Here is a 17,445-nt window from a genome sequence, read left to right as displayed (position 1 = left end):
CTCACCACCTTCTGAGTGAAAAATTTCTTCCTAACGTTTAATCTAAATCTACCTTCTTTTTTGTTTAAAGCCATTAGTCCTGGCCCTGTCATTATCTGCCTGAGCAAAAAGTCACTCTCCATCTTTTTTATAAGCCCCTGTTAAGTACCGGAAGTTAGCAATGAGGTTTTTCAGAGCCTTCTATTCTCCATATTGAACAGCCCCAGCTCTCTCAGCCTTTCCTCATACAAAAGATGCTCCACCCCTCCAATTAGCCTCATGGCCCTCCTCTGGACTCACTTTAACAGCCCCACATCCTTCTTGTGCTGGGGGTCCCAGACCTGGATGCAGCACTCCAGGTGGGGCCTCACAAGGGCAGAGTAGAGGGGCACAGTCCCCTCCCTCCCCTGCTGGCCACTCCTCTATTGATGCAGCCCAGGATGCAGTTGGCCTTCTGGGCTGCAAGCACGCACTGCTGGGTCATGTTGAGCTTTTGGCTGGCTCATGTCAAAGGTATTTCTGTATCTTTAAATGATAAAATACCTACACAAGTTATACATATGCAAAAACATCTTACCAAAGATACTGTGTCTGTCTACACAGCAGTACACACAGGAATTTCTCAACTTGTGCATGTTTCATGGGGCATGAAGTCCCTTACAGAAATATACTGCTTTTTAAAATCTTATTTTGAGGCTGCGAGAGCATTTTTATCAATAAAGGAGTTAAAATTTTCTATTTTCAACTCCAATCCAAGCAAATACTTATTTAGGAATAAAGTGTTATTTTATAAGCTGATTGTAGAGAACATAACCACTCACTGTCCTTGGCATCAGAATTCTATTTCCTATTTCATACACACCCAATAGAGAAAAAAATCAACATGCAAATAAAAATATCTAACTAGAAGCAAAAACATAAGACCTAAAGTGTAAATATCCTTGGAACACTAAACCCTCCAGTACTTGCTGTTTTGTTTGTATTATTCAGATATTCATAACAGAATTTACCTTGGAAAATAAATATTGATTTTAATGCCTTCTAGTTATTGCTAATTCAGGAACGGTCCAGTGGTACTCTCTTTTTTTAGGGTTAATTTCACAATACTACACCTAGAAAAAAATACTGGGTACATTCATTACAACAAAACGAAGAGTAAAATTGCTTTATGTATCTCAATAATAAGTTATTCCCTGTAAGGTTAAGTAGCATAACAATTGCTGGCTTTCATAACAAATTTTCAAAATGCCACTTCAGATACTGTAGAAAAAATGTAAGGATGGCAGTTCATAACTCATGGCCAAGAGTTCACTACACTTTTCCACAACTAATTCTTTGCAATAATTCTATACAAATGTATGTAGCCCATATGTTTTCAGGCAAGTTGCATTTCCAAGTCTTCTCATCCAATTTCTTCCCCTTCCCAACAAGTACAAAACATCACAGAATCACAGAATTTCTAGGTTGGAAGAGACCTCAAGATCATCGAGTCCAACCTCTAACCTAACACGAACAGTCCCCACTAAACCATATCCCTAAGCTCTACATCTAAACGTCTTTTCAAGACTTCCAGGGATGGTGACTCTACCACCTCCCTGGGCAGCCTGTTCCAATGCCTCACAACCCTTTCAGTAAAGAAGCTCTTCCTAACATCTAACCTAAAACTCCCCTGGCGCAACTTTAGCCCATTCCCCCTCGTCCTGTCACCAGGCACGTGGGAGAACAGACCAACCCCCACCTCTCTACAGCCTTCTTTAAGGTATCTGTAGAGAGCGATAAGGTCGCCCCTGAGCCTCCTCTTCTCCAGGCTGAACAAGCCCAGCTCCCTCAGCCACTCCTCGTAGGACTTGTTCTCCAGGCCCCTCACCAGCTTCGTCGCCCTTCTCTGGAGTCGCTCAAGCACCTCGATGTCCTTCTTGTAGCGAGGGGCCCAAAACTGAACACAGTACTCGAGGTACAGCCTCACCAGAGCCGAGTACAGGGGGACGATCACTTCCCTAGCCCTGCTGGTCACACTGTTTCTTATGCAAGCCAGGATGCCGTTGGCCTTCTTGGCCACCTGAGCACACTGCTGGCTCATATTCAGCCAACTGTCCACCATCACTCCCAGGTCCTTCTCGGCCTGGCAGCTCTCCAACCACTCATCTCCCAGCCTGTAGCTCTGCTTGGGGTTATTGCGCCCCAGGTGCAGGACCTGGCACTTGGCCTTGTTAAACTTCATGCAGTTGACCTCAGCTCATTGGTGGAGCCTATCCAGATCCTCCTGCAGAGCCTTCCTACCCTCGAGCAGATCGACACACGCACCTAACTTGGTGTCATCTGCAAACTTACTGAGGGTGCACTGAATGCCCTCATCCAGATCATCGATGAAGATGTTGAAGAGGACCAGCCCCAGCACCGAGCCCTGGGGGACGCCACTAGTGACCGGCCTCCAACTGGACTTGACTCCATTTACCATGACTCTTTGGGCCCGGCTATCCAGCCAGTTTCTAACCCAACGATGCGTGCGCCAGTCCAAGCCAAGAGCAGCCAGTTTCTTGAGGAGAATGCTGTGGGAGACGGTGTCAAAAGCCTTGCTGAAGTCAAGGTAGACCACATCCACAGCCTTTCCCTCATCCACCCAGCGCGTCACTTTGTCATAGAAGGAGATCAGGTTCATCAAGCAGGACCTGCCTTCCATAAACCCATGCTGACTGGGCCTGATCGCCTGCTTGCCCTTCAAGTGCCGCATGATGACTCCCAAGAGGATCTGCTCCATGAGCTTCCCTGGTACTTAGGTCAAACTGACAGGCCTGTAGCTCCCCGGGTCAGCCCTCCGGCCCTTCTTGTAGATGGGCGTCACATTTGCTAGTCGCCAGTCAGCTGGGACCTCTCCCGATAGCCAGGACTGCTGATAAATGATGGATAGTGGCTTGGCCAGCACCTCTGCCAGTTCTCTCAGTACCCTTGGGTGGATCCCATCCGGCCCCATCGACTTGTGCACATGCAAGTGCCGTAGCAGGTCACCAACCAGTTCTTCGTGGATGGTGAGGGCCACATCCTGCTCCCCATCCCCTTCCACCAGCTCAGGGTACTGGGTATCCAGAGAGCAACCGGTTTTGCCGCTAAAGACTGAGGCAAAGAAGGCATTAAGCACCTCCGCCTTTTCCTCATCTCTTGTAACTAAGTTTCCCCCTGCATCCAGTAAAGGATGGAGATTCTCCCTAGTCCTCCTTTTTGTGTTGATGTATTTATAAAAGCATTTTTTGTTATCTTTAACAGCAGTAGCCAGATTGAGCTCCAGATGAGCTTTGGCCTTCCTAATTTTGTCCCTGCACAGCCTCGCTACATCCTTATAGTCCTCCCTAGTGGCCTGTCCACTTTTCCAAAGATTATAAACCCTCTTTTTTCTCCTAAGCTCAAGCCACAGTTCTCTGTTCAGCCAGGCTGGTCTTCTTCCCCGCTGGCTCATCTTTGGGCACATGGGAACAGACCGCTCCTGCGCCATTAGGATTTCCCTCTTGAAGAGCGCCCAGCCTTCCTGGACCCCTCTGCCCTTCAGAACCGCCTCCCAAGGGATTCCACCAACTAGTGTCCTGAGCAGCCCAAAGTCAGCCCTCCGAAAGTCCAATACAGTGGTTTTACTGGCTCCCTTCCTGGCCTCGCCAAGAATAGTGAACTCCACCATTTCGTGGTCACTCTGCCCAAGACAGCTCCCGACAATCACATCCTCCACCAGTCCTTCTCTGTTTGTGAAGAGAAGGTCTAGCGGGGCACCACCCCTGGTAGGTTCACTAATCAGCTGCGTCAGGAAGCTATCTTCTACTTTCTCCAGAAACCTCCTAGACTGCTTTCTCTGGGCTGTGTTGTGCTTCCAGGATATGTCAGGGAAGTTGAAGTCCCCCACGAGTACAAGCGCTGAAGATTTTGCAACTTCTGTCAGCTGCCTGTAGAACTCCTCATCCGTCTCCTCATCCTGGTTCGGCGGTCTATAGCAGACCCTGACCAGGACACTAACCTTGTTGGCCTTCCCGCCGATCCTAACCCAAAGGGACTCGACCTTGTCATTCCCAGCCTCGAGTTCTACAACATCGAAAGACTCTCTAATATAGAGAGCCACACCGCCACCCCTTCTGTGCTGCCTGTCCCTTCTGAAGAGCCTATAGCCAGGCATCGCAGCACTCCAGTCATGAGACTGGTCCCACCACGTTTTCGTGATGGCAACCAAGTCGTAGCCTGCCCGCTGCACGATGGCTTCCAGCTCCTCCTGTTTGTTACCCATGCTGCGTGCATTGGTGTAGATGCACTTCAGCTGGGCCATTACCTTATTCCCCGGCCTTGCCATTGTTCCCCCTGGCACAGCTCCAACAATCCTTGCTTCACCCCCATCCCCCTTCTTACCTAGTTTAAAGCCCTCTCAATGAGCCCCGCCAGCTCCTGGCCAAGGATCCTTTTTCCCCTAAAGGATAGGGACCCATCTACGGCCATCAGACCAGGTGCTGAATAAACTGCCCCATGGTCGAAAAACCCAAGATCTCTGCGTTGGCACCAGCCCCGGAGCCACGTGTTTAACAGGTGGGCTTTCCTGGTCCTCTCCGTACCCCTCCCTGTCAACGTAGGGATGGACGAAAACACTACCTGCACTCCCGCTCCGTCCACTAACCGTCCCAGCCCCCTAAAGTCTCTTTTGATTGCCTTCAGGCTTCTGTCTTCAATGTCGTCACTGCCCGCCTGGACTATCAGAAGAGGATAATAATCAGAGGGGCGTACCAGGTTGGGAAGCTTCCTGGCAACGTCCCTGACCCTGGCCCCAGGGAGGCAGCAGACTTAAACATGCACCTTTCCATTCCCTTTTTCACTGATGCTCTTGTACAGGACCTGGTGTCATCTGTCATATTGTTCAGAAATCTGATGAAATGTGGCAAACAGACCTTCAGCATTAAAGCAGATGCTGCAAGCATTTGTGGAAGGAAATATGGTCATAGACTCACAGCATTCAGGTTTACTTGACATTGAAACAAGCCAGTTGACAGAGAAATTCTGCCAACAATTTTAGTCTTGAGTAGGCTTATTGGACTGGCAGATTTCTGCCAATTATCTTATTCCTGAAGTTCATTATACAATCATGAGAGCAATGAATGGATATAAACCACCTAAATTAAAACCAAAACAGCCAGAATACTTCTAAATGATTGGCTATCACCTCCTGACACTGTTTATCCAATATGATATGTTCTGTCATATTTGATACCAATAATCAGGAATGTAGAAATAGACATTGTCAGGGTAAAAATTATTGACATGTAGACTATTAATTATAACTTCTTTCAACTCCGTTTCATTATGATGGGTACTGTGGTTGTATCTACATTAGTGAGTAGTGCAGCACAGTACTCCTCCCCCTCTGCTTCAATCTCTTGTTCAGACTCAGTACTGTTGTTTTTGCCCTTACACCCATTCTTGTACTCCCTATCTCTACCAATAAAACTAGTTGCTATTAGTTTGAAAACACACCAGTGGCTTCCTTGTGTAAACCAAGAGCTAAATATTTTTCAAAAAAGTTATTTTAAACTGGAAAAAGGTTAAACTTTTTTTTTTTTTTTTTTTTTGGAACAAAACAAACATTAAATTATCTGGTGTTAAATATTAATTAGGGACTAAAATCATTAAATTAATCTGATTTGATCTAAACACAGTGCACAAAAATAAGATAAGCCCCTACAACTAATCATTTGTTTTACTAGCCTATACTTTGAAGAGATTCAAGAATCTCCACTCTTGATTATTTAAATGAACGCCACAGTAATAGACAGTGGCAAGACAGTTAATACGTTTTCAATAAGCAACACAGAGATTAAATCTGTGAGTTTATAGATACATAAAAATTTTGTAATACTGTCTTGAAAATACACCAATCTTGTATTAGAAAGTATATAATAAAGCTCTTAATGAAAAACACTGAAAATAAATGAAAGATATGAAGGGCAAGATAGGGTGAAAAAATTGAAGATTGAAATATTACATTTTGACAATTAAAAATAGCAACAAGAAATAAAAAATACCAACAAGAAGTAAAACATAGAATGATAAAAAAACTAATATTGAAAAAAATGAATAAATTAGAACAAGTCCTAAAAACATGATACACAGCACATCAATATAGCATCTAGCATCAATGTTGTTAATGTTCTCCTATTATATGGGTAAATTTATGCTAATATTAATATTACTGTTTGTTTTAGAAGGCAAAGTACTGTTAAAGCAGCAATGCCATGAATACCCATAAAACTTTACCACAAGAGAAGCCATGAGAGGCTAATTTTTCTGAATGCAAAAAAGTTTTTGTAAATGTTAAATTAAGCAATACAAGATTAAAAGCACAACACATGTGACTCACTATTTATGGACTACTACTCACTATGTATATATACATGTATTACTATATATGTATGGACTGGGTGGGGCCTAATCAGGAAAAAGGCAATGCTGTCTTCTCATTTCAACTGGCTACGACAGAGATCATGAATTATGTATAATGTATCTGCAGTTTGTCAAAGAGATGTGGTAAAATATTTGGGGATGACTCAAAAAAGGGGGGAGGGGGGGAAATCACATATTTAAATCCTAAATATATGGGAGTGTATCAGTACATACATGGAAATAGTTATAACAGGTGTTTTAATATTAAGAAAGTAAGGTAATGTGAAAACATTGGAAAGATCAAGAACTCTGTTAGGGTTATCTAAATCTCAAGTAATTTAATCTCATAAACACAATCTATATGTTTTACACAGAATCATTTTTTAACTGCCAAAGAGTAATTAAAAGTATGAAATGGTACTTCAGTTAATGTTCAGAGTCCGTAATGGCTTTCTAAACGCATGTAAATGTCAGCAAATACTCATTCAGCAGTTGTTGCATCTTAAACATCCATAACGTAATAGATTTAATTAAATCAATGCAATTTCAAAATGAGAGTTTCTGGCTTGCTCATTCTGGCTTGGAACCATTTATGTTTTATTGAAACCTAGAGTTGTAGAGGAAAAAAAAAAGTCTATATTATGTACTGGAAAACGTACCAATTACAGAATCTCTACGTAACTAGAATGATAGGAAAGTCTCTATAGAAAGTAAAGTGTTTGGATAACATGACTATAGTGACATATCAGACACACAAACTTTCAAAGAGCCTAGGAAGACAACTGAGTATGGATTAGGACAAAAGTAGATCTCCTTCTTTCTGCTGGATCTGTAACAATTTTGTAAGGCAGACTGAAAAATGTTACTGTCTTTGTGATTGAATACTTTACATTCAAACACAGATCATCTGAGGGAGACGGAAGGAACCATGTTTTTCAAGTACACTGATCTAACTCTATATGCTTGTACTGCAGAGTGAGTTCACAGCAACTCTAACTTCAAGTGCCTGTAGAGAGATCTTCAAGAACGCTTCATGTCTAAGCCACATCTGTAATCAGTGGGGCAATGGCTGTTACAGTCAGTACTTTAAAATACTCTGTAGGTTACTTGTAAAAAGAGCACTGGTCTGAGATTTGGGCAGCGGGTAGAAAGGAAAGGAGAAATAACATGAACACAGACATTTTTTCTTGTGTTCTTTAATGCAAAGTACTTTGGTATGTCCCCAATGAAACCCTTCAGGTATTACAAATGCATTCCTTTCCTCATAGCCTTTTCTAAACTATTCATTCTTCATTCAGTGAGGGTGACAGAGCATTGGAACAAGCTTCCTAGGGAGGTTGTGGAGTCTCCTTCTCTGGAGATATTCAAGGCTTGTCTGGACACCTACCTGGGCAGCCTGCTCTGAGGAACCTGCTTTGGCAGAGGGGTTGGACCCGATCATCTTTCGAGGTCCCTTCCAACCCCTACAGTTCTGTGATTCTGTGATTCTTAAATGAAGTTACCATGAACATACAGGATAGATTGAAACATGCAAAAAGATTTGTACAAGCCTATAAAAAACAATGTGACAGACAGGACTGAAAGTTGAAGACTCCCATCACCTGCAGCTGTGCTCATTCTTTCACACATTGACGGGGGGACAATGTGAACTTCATATAGGCTCATGGTATTGATGCCCAACACTTCTGAAAATAAAGGTTTTAATGTACTGTGGCGAACACCTTAGATAATGAGAAACACATAAATACTGTCTACCTGTGATCATTGTCATAACCAACTTTCCCCACCTAGGAAGTTTACAGAAGTGGAAGGAATAACAATAAATAGGATTACAGCATTCATCTTCCTTAATTACCTGTCTTCTGCATAGTCTTATTCTCTCTGCTTTCTATATGCATCCCTAATTCTGCTCATATATCATATACACACAGATTTGGCAGGGTAATTTTAATACTATGCATAAAGTTTTAAAGAATAATCTTATTTTTAAATAACTTTCTTACACTTCTAAGTAATTAGAATGATTATTTTGATTAACGAAAAATTTGTTTCCTATTTATTGCTGATCTTCAGCTGTAAAAAAAAATAACTAGATTGTAGGGCAATCATTAAAATCATTACAAGTAAATTCTGGATAAATCTTTTATTATTTTTTTCTTTTCTTTTCCTGAACCTGATTTTTTTTCTTTTTTCTTTTTTTTTTCTTTTTTTTTTTTTTATACACTGTTCAATTTCAAAATAAAATAAATGGATAGAATTAACACATAACAGTGTTGCTTCTGTCTAATAGTATGGGAAGTATGAAACAGAACAATATGTTTACATTTGTGTTGCTTGGATTTTCTAATTAGAATGAACAATAAGGCACCAAAAAGATCGTACAACTTCACATTTGAAATGCAGCAAGAAGAGGTTGCAAGAAAGGTAAATCATCATAAATTCAGATCAACTACCTGACTTAAGGAACTGCTTAACAATAAGACAGTTGTCTGGATAACGGCAGAGGTTGCCCTTTTGTCATACTCATTAACTGCAACTTATCTTTCCCAAATGACAGAGTTGAACCCAGAATTCTAAACTGAAAATAAACATTTTTTCATCTAATATGAGGCCAAAGTAGGCAGAAAGGTATTAGGAAAGAAGAAGCAGATAATGGCATTTTTGTTCAAGTGTCCTAAGCTTTCAGACAGGAACTTTTTCTGGTTGGAAAATTCTTATAATTACATCAGTGGTAAAATATATATATATATACAAATACATATGTATGACAGGAATACTACTTTCTACTCATGTGAAACTTCAAAAAGAGCCTCCAACAGAAAATTATTTCTAGGGTAAGTCCCATGTGATGCTGAAGGGCATTCAACATTACAAGCCAACAGTCCTTCTATGAAAAACAGAGGAAAAGTGAAAACTTTTGGAACAAATTCCAGCTAAAAACAGAAAATCCAAGTGCACATATATATAATGGCAAAGTCTATGTATAATGGCTTCATAGAAATAGATTAGGAAAAAGAAAAAAAAAGAGAGAGAAAAAAATCAGTTTGAAGGTTTAAAGAAGGTAAAAAAGTTCTGTCCTTCAAGACACTTCACTGAAGTATTCATTGAAAATATATGTTCCCATTAAGCTCTCAGAAATAATGCTTCAAATATGATCACCTTTGTAATATTAAAGTAATATAATCTTTAGGCCAGCACTTCTGAGATTGTGAATTTAGTTGAAACCTGCTAGCAAATTTCAATCGCATGCTAAAGCTAGAATGCATACATCAGCAGACCAAAACCAAATATTCTTTAGAAGCCTACCTGAATTAACATTACCACAAATCTTACTTTCATATCCTAAAGATATGATTTGAATATAAAACAACACATGCATATGGACTTCTATGGTGATCTCTGCTGAAACATCTCTTTTTTTTTTTCATCTTCAAAGCACAACAAGATATTAAAAAAGCAGCTTCTTTATTGATAATAGATGTGAATTACAGCAGGAAAACTTAGTGGTTTTACATCGGATGAGAATCTGGCCCATACAAAGAAAAGTGAGGAGTCCTTCAAAGGGTTACAACTGGCAATTATCAAAACAAACCCAAACAACCTTTATCAAATTCTATTTTTTACATATTCTAATACCTCTTACAAAATCTCTTTTTTTTTCCTTAATTGAAAATGAGAAACAGTTAATAACCTTTTTCATTTTAATTCTATGCACAGAAGGGTAATACAGTGATTTAATGATGATAACACATAACTGTTGGGTACGAAATAGAATGTTTTTCTTTTGAGATGTTCAGAAAGCTTTTTCTTTATTTTTTTTTAATAGGTTATTCATGTTGTGCATGTATATTTACAATACACATATTTTAATTCAAAATTGGCTTTTACATGAAGTTTTTTGGAGAACCCACTTTAATATTCATGGACTATCCTGCCTGTACTCCTATCACAGTATCAGTCCTGTTCTACTTGTTATGTCTCCCGTTCCCAGTTGCTTTCCAACTTTCTTCTTACCATCAGTCACAGTTTCTCACTTCATAAGCTTGCCATGTTTCTTGGGCAGCTTGTCATGCTCTCTTCCTCACCTTCAATGGAAGGCAAGGCAAGGCAAGGCAAGGCAAGATTCATGCCAGGTGCCCTGGCTGTGCCACCTTGTCCACCCCAGCCTACTTGCTGAGAAGGTTTTGATGGTGTGCAAGCATTGTTCAGTAACAGGCAAAACACTCATGTTATTAGCACTGTTCTATACAAAAATCTACCACACAGCAGCACCATGTGGGCCACTACTACTACTACTACTACTACTACTACTACTACTACAAAAAAAAAAAAAAAAAAAAAAAAAAGACTCCAGCCCAGTCAAATCTAGTACAGATAGACAAACTATTAATCTCCAAGCCAGTCCACAAGTGCTAATTAAAGTCCACAAGTGCTAATTAAAGAAAAGTATTTTGGAATGCTCATTAGTTATGCTTACTCAGCTAATATCCACCTGTCTAAAAATTATATCTTCACAAATTCAAGGAGATTTTCCTGAAATTGAAAAAAGGCAAACTGCAGAACAAATGTCAACATTCCAGCATTTTAATCTCCAAAGCATGGGATAATATAACTCTTCAGAGAAAACGTTAACACAATGCTAAAATTCACTAAACAAAATATTTCTCTTATTTCCTTACACAGACAAACCCAAACAAAAACATAAATACTAAATTATTTGATACCTGTTTTGTTTAATTTCAGAAGTCTCATAGATGTTCAAAACTTCTTGTGGTGAAAAGTGTTAAATGACCTTATGACCTTAATAATAAGGACTATTATAAAACCAATGTATTCTAAGGTCATATGTTTTGTTGTTGTTGGTGGTGGTTTTTTTTTGTTGTTTGTTTGTTTTTTTTCTTTAATTTGGGGTTCTAGGAACTTTGGTTGCAGGCAAAAACACAGCATGGGAACAAGCCACTCACTATATGTCTCTGTATACTACATGTGTACACAGGAATGGATAGGTAATACCCATGGGGCCCCTTTGTTTTTAAACAGCAATTTCTTATATATTAATTGTATCAAACTGCTCTCAGATCATACAATTGGATACTTTAGCTGTTCTGTGAGATAGAACCATGTAGAAGAGTAAGTAGTTAGTGAATAGGTTAAGAAACTGAAAAATGAGTTTCATTCTGCACTGAAGAAACAAAACAAAAGACAATAATACTTTGAAATTCACCACAATAGAAAACCCTAGAAAAGAAATCTGTACTGAAAATCTTGAATGATTACTTCAGATTTTTTCTGTATGCTTTAAAACTGAACGAATGCAAATTCATGCTCATCTTGTGAAAACTTTGGATTTTCACGGAGTACAATTTTTTTTAAAAATGCTTCTTTATCATGTTCATATGAATAGATGCATTATTCAGTGCACAGGAAAAACATGGCTTTGAGAATGTGGCTGGTTTATGTCAGGATTGAATGAACTGAAAGCAAAAGGCAGGTACCCTTCAGGAAGAATAAATAAATAAATAAATAAATAATGACAACATAAACATTCATGTTATTAAACAGGCTATCATAGTTCAATTGCAAGAGTAAATTACAGTTGAAATTGAACCTTTCTTTTAGAATTTATCTTTTTTTTTTTTTTTTTGTCTTGATTATGCAACTTTAACTTTCTTTTCAAATAGTTTTTTTTGTGGGGTTAGTCACATGACCTGTGCTGCTCGAAATTACTTGTGAAATATATGCATAGGCTGAGGTATGTTCAGTTAGGTACTTTTTAGCTTTTGTTTGTTTCATTTAATTTTTTCTTATGTTTTTAGTGCAGTGCATGAATTCTTTTTGGAAGAGATCTTATACACCGATTAGTTACTGAAAGGAAACTAAAGAGCTTCTTTTCATTACTGGATTGTTCTGCTCAGCAGACACAATACAGCCTGAGGCAAAGCCACTAGATTTCTGAATCTGAGCCTGTTTGCATGCAAGGATAATTGACTGAGTTTGCAGTTTCAGAACATTGTTTTCACTGACAGTCTTTTAACATTTTCAATTACTGTAGAATAGGAAATGAACTGAATTAAATTTCAGTTGAGGATTCTGTTAAATTAATTTCCAGATTTAAAACATTTATATACATTTAGATTATGCTAATTCAGACTCACCTTCCATGTTCCAACTTTCACTGTCCCTTGAAAGATAAAGAAATAGCTAACATTTATAATGTAGAATTTAAACTGAAAATAAGAATGAAGCTTTTACCAGCAACAGAATTATATGAGTGCAAAACCAGTGCATCATGTGAGACAGATATTCCACAATTTCACTTTTCAATCTGAAAAGTCTATCTTCAGACAAATTAAATGAATACTGTAATAAAGTTAAGGATACACATTAAAAATAGAGGATTATAAATGCAAATAAATTATTAAAAATTCATTGAAAAAATAAAAATCTATCTATGCACAATCCTAAGTCTGTTTTCCTTTAGGGAAACTACATGTAAACTGATGCAAATCCCATGCAATTGAGCACAGTTTAAGGGCCTGAATTTTGCACACTCTTTTGGCTGACATGATATCCACCCAGAATTCTTTTTTTGGTGAGAGAAATGGTCGTGAATTCAAAACTGACAGAAAACACCATTAAATTAAGTTCTGGGTGTACATAGCATCCACTCCAAATGTTTTCCTCTGAAGACAAATCCCAGCTGAGAATTTTTCTAGCCCTCATTTCCACTGTAGCAATGAATTGCAGGAAAACATCTAATTTGAACTCTTCAGAAGGATACAAATCCTCCTGCCAAATGCTCAGGAATTAACACAGAACTTCATTTTTAATCCAAACAAAGGAATGGGGAACAGAAAAGTGAAAGACCTTCAGAATGTTAAAATCTAGCTACAGAGTATACCACAAATCTCTGAATGGTATACATGGTCAGACTTTACTATAAAATCTGTAACTAGTTCTGCATGTATTTTATGCATGCAGAAGTCTGCTGTGAGGTAGATCATACTACTGAGTGACCCAGTGCAGCCAGGCATGTTCCTAAAGATAATATGTCAGTATTCCTCGGCCAGATGGACCCTTCCACTGGCTCAGCTCAGTGGACTCCAAGGCTTACTTTGCAGATAAGTGAAGCTTTTCCTTCTATTATATTCTGCACAGGACTGAGGAACCATGAAATTGCCATAGAGAGGTAGATAAGCTGCTCCTTAAAGTAGATGTATGGATAAGAACAGACAGCAACTTCATGTTATCTCAGACAGGCAACTGCCAACCCACAGAACTTGGTAAAAGCCCTCAGGTCTCCGGAGAGTCCAAATACCACTTCTACATAGTGGTAATGTTCCTTACACATCACAGCTCAGGGATACTTCCTGAGGACATGGGTGTATGATAACATGAAAACAAACACCTATCTTCAAGCACCATAAGAAATTAGTTTTGAGAGTTCTAGCCAGTACTGTGAAGACAGTCTTTACTTCTCAACATTGTGGGAAAACACAGAAAAATGTTTTACTGATAAATTGATAGACAGGGATTTGGACAGGAAACAGTCTTTTTCACTGCAATCTTTGTTTTGAGATGCAGGGATTGTCTGACGTGCTTTACCTATTTGCTAGGAGTTTTGGACATGTAAATAAAACAGCAATGTCTTTAAAAGAAATTGTGAAAGCAATTTTGGTATTTACATTAAGGTGCACCAAATATGACACAAGTGAAATTATTGTACGAGTCATCTTCTCAAGGGTTAAGAGTGATCATTGTGAATTGTAAAACTCCAACAAAGCACAGAGTAGTCAGCTTTATACAGTACTCAGAGTGTCAGAGAGTAAAAGTATACCTCCCATACCTTCCAAAGTATAAATCTGGAATTATGAAAGAAGAATTGACATGTTATCATCCAAACAATTAGCAGTCACAATAGTTGGTTGTGGCTACAACATTATGTATAAACTTTTATAAAATTTTATAAATTTTACACAAAGATTTCTGTTGATGTCTTAGAGATTTAAAACCATCTTAAAAGCCCTTTTTTTTGTTCCTTGGATTTTTCACAGACTTCCCCTGATGGTTAAAAAGAAAAATATCTAAAGGGAGACAAAGAACTTAGCTATTTGTGCAAACTCTGTTTAAAAGGAGTAAGAAACAAAATAAAGGAAAATTTTTACAACTTTGGCTACATTTTTAAGACTAAAATGACTGCTTATATTAGAAGACAGTCTTATTTCCATGTCTTTGGTATATAAGACATGTAAACCAAAATAATCTATTGAAACCTGACATTACCTCAAGGAAAAAAAAAACAACAACAACAAAAAAACAACAACAACAACAACAACAAAACTTCAGTCTCATAAAGCTTTTGTTATAATTTCTTCAGCACTGAGATATGAGCATTCACCAGAGTCATTCCCTCTGACACCAGTGTAGCTGTTGTACTGAACTATGAAAACAGTCTCTATTATTCATTACAACCTACTTCCACCCTAATTTTAAGGAAGCAGCTTTATACTGAGTTGTCTTACAGGAAGTAGACAAGTGTTCTTCTTTGTTCCTTTTGTTCCTCTGGTAGACTCAGATTCAGTTATTGTGCAAATTACAGTTTCATTGACTCTCACGGAGATATGGACTTTTCCTACCAATCTCAGGCTAAACTATTAACAAAACGTAACTGTCTCAGTCTTTCTGAATCAGAATTTCCTTAAACACAATTACTATTACTTTATTCCTCAGTAAAAATATTTCACATCTTCTCCAAAGAGTTCAGAAAGATTACAGATTGCTTCACCATCCAGTCCAGTAAAAAAATTCTCTCTGCCCACTGTGCTAAATCTATTTCCTTGAAATCTTCTTGTAGTTATGGATCACAGAATGAAATTACAATAATTTTGTTTCCATTCAGTATTGTTTCTAGCTTGAAGCAATCTTATCTATACATGTATTGCACATTTCATTAGAACTTGAATCCTTCACAGATTTTCTTTTAGTATAGAATCATAGAATATCCTGAGTTGGAAGGGACCCTTAAGGATCATCAAGTCCAACTCTTGACACCGCACAGGTCTACCCAAAAGTTCAGACCATGTGACTAAGTGCACAGTCCAATCTCTTCTTAAATTCAGACAGGCTTGGTGCAGTGACCACTTCCCTGGGGAGCCTGTTCCAGTGTGCAACCACCCTCTCTGTGAAGAACCCCCTCCTGATGTCAAGCCTAAATTTCCCCTGCCTCAGCTTAACCCCGTTCCCGCGGGTCCTGTCACTGGTGTTAATGGAGAAAAGGTCTCCTGCCTCTCGACACCCCCTTACGAGGAAGTTGTAGACTGCGATCTTATATTCTAATTTCTACAATTTTATACAAGCCACTCAGATTCTGGATTTATAGAATTCTGTTTTATTATTTCAGTAATGAGATTCTGAAAACAGAAATACAGATTTCTCTATGCACATTTCTGTTCTCATGGATCATTAGCTTTTTCTACTGTCTTATCTATAAATTTAGTATCATCCACAGAATTCAGAATGTTAAAAAAGATAGTATTGTGCAGAACTACAATAGTAACCTTTTAGTAAGTCTCTTTAATAACATGTTGCAATTGTTCTAAAACCCAAACTTCACAGCTGCACTAATCTCACTTTCAATAGTATTCATGAGAAGAAAAGCACTATAAAGGCAAACAATTAAAGGTAGCTGATATAGCCCCTCCAGGCAGCCAGAACTAAGCAACAATATAGACAATGACCAGAACTGATTTACTACTAGATTTATTACACCATCACTTTTCCTAGCACTCTTCAGCCTTACAGTATTTGTTATTCACCAGAATATATATTCCTTATTTCCTTCAGTAAGTCCACATTTTAATAATCCTTTATTTTTTTTCTTTGTTTAGTAATCATAAAGTATCTGGCATATTCCTATCTGGAATTCCTATCCAACGCAGTTTCTAAACAAAACTAGTGTTTGTTTAGAAACTGCATTGAACTGCACCAAAAGATTAAATAAATAAATAAATAAATAAATAAATAAATAAAATCCCATCCAATAATGAATATAACTTTCTGTTATAATCTTCAAAATATTGCTTGGAGTGGAATCTTTTCAAAATGGGAGTCAGCACTGCAACCAATTTTCAAAGAACCCCAAAATAATAAATCTTATGCATCTTATGATGGTGAAAAGCACCACACTACAGTGTTTGGAAGTAACACTGAATATGGGTTGTTTTTACAGTCAATGTAATCAGATGGTTAGATGGTCACTACCTCACCAATGTGTTGTCTTGAATTTGACTTCCTGAAAATACATGTGAAAAGTAGGTAATTACATTGTATTTACAAATGGGGATCGTCTCATGTTAGAACAGGCAAAACTCATTACAGATAAACATATCAACATGAACTGCAGCAAAATGAGCATAAATGAGGAACAACAAAAGGAAGAAAAGGAAAAGGAGAAAGACATATCTCATTAAGATCTTCCCTGTGTACGCAGTTTTGTTAAGATTACTGTTAGAAGACTGTATCAAATTCTGTCTATGCACTTGCAGATGTATGAAAACATTTGATAGAACAGAAAAGAAGAGATTCAAAACTAATCAAACAGGCATGGGAAAAAAAGCTTTAAGACATGAAGTATATATTAACATACATAGAAAAAAATGGTACATGAGAGTAAGAGTTAGAATACTAAACTGAGGCATAAGAAAATCTAGCTACTGGATGCAGAAATTAAGCAAAATTCTGTCTTCAAATAAAGTGCTATTTCTAAATGGTACATGAAACTGTAGCAGGATTTGAAAGAAACTCATTCATCTCCCTTAAAATCAGAACCCTTAACATATTGTTTTTAAAGCAAATGGCTTAACCCTTGGAAAGATTCTACAGTCTGTATAGACAGATCAGAGTAGATATGCCTAGTGGTTCCTTCTGGATTCTGAAACATAAAATGAAAGAAAAATACTTTCTAGATTAAAACAAACATACAAACAAAAACCACATGAAGGATAGTATGATACTATTGAATTTATCAGGCAGAGCAGAAAGACAGAAAAGAAAGTAAGTGATTTCTGC

The 17,445-nt window shown here is 38.1% G+C and overlaps 1 protein-coding gene across 2 annotated transcripts in view; it reads right to left on the bottom strand.

The window, feature by feature from the left end:
• CSMD1 (CUB and Sushi multiple domains 1) overlaps positions 1–17,445 on the bottom strand; it is a 1,163,917-nt gene that overhangs the window by 217,529 nt on the left and 928,943 nt on the right. The window lies entirely within an intron of this gene.

This window comes from Anas platyrhynchos, chromosome 3, assembly GCF_047663525.1.
Source record: "Anas platyrhynchos isolate ZD024472 breed Pekin duck chromosome 3, IASCAAS_PekinDuck_T2T, whole genome shotgun sequence".
NCBI lineage: Eukaryota > Metazoa > Chordata > Aves > Anseriformes > Anatidae > Anas > Anas platyrhynchos.
The sequence above is the reverse complement of the archived record's forward strand: the minus strand, read 5'-3'. Positions and strand labels throughout refer to the sequence as shown.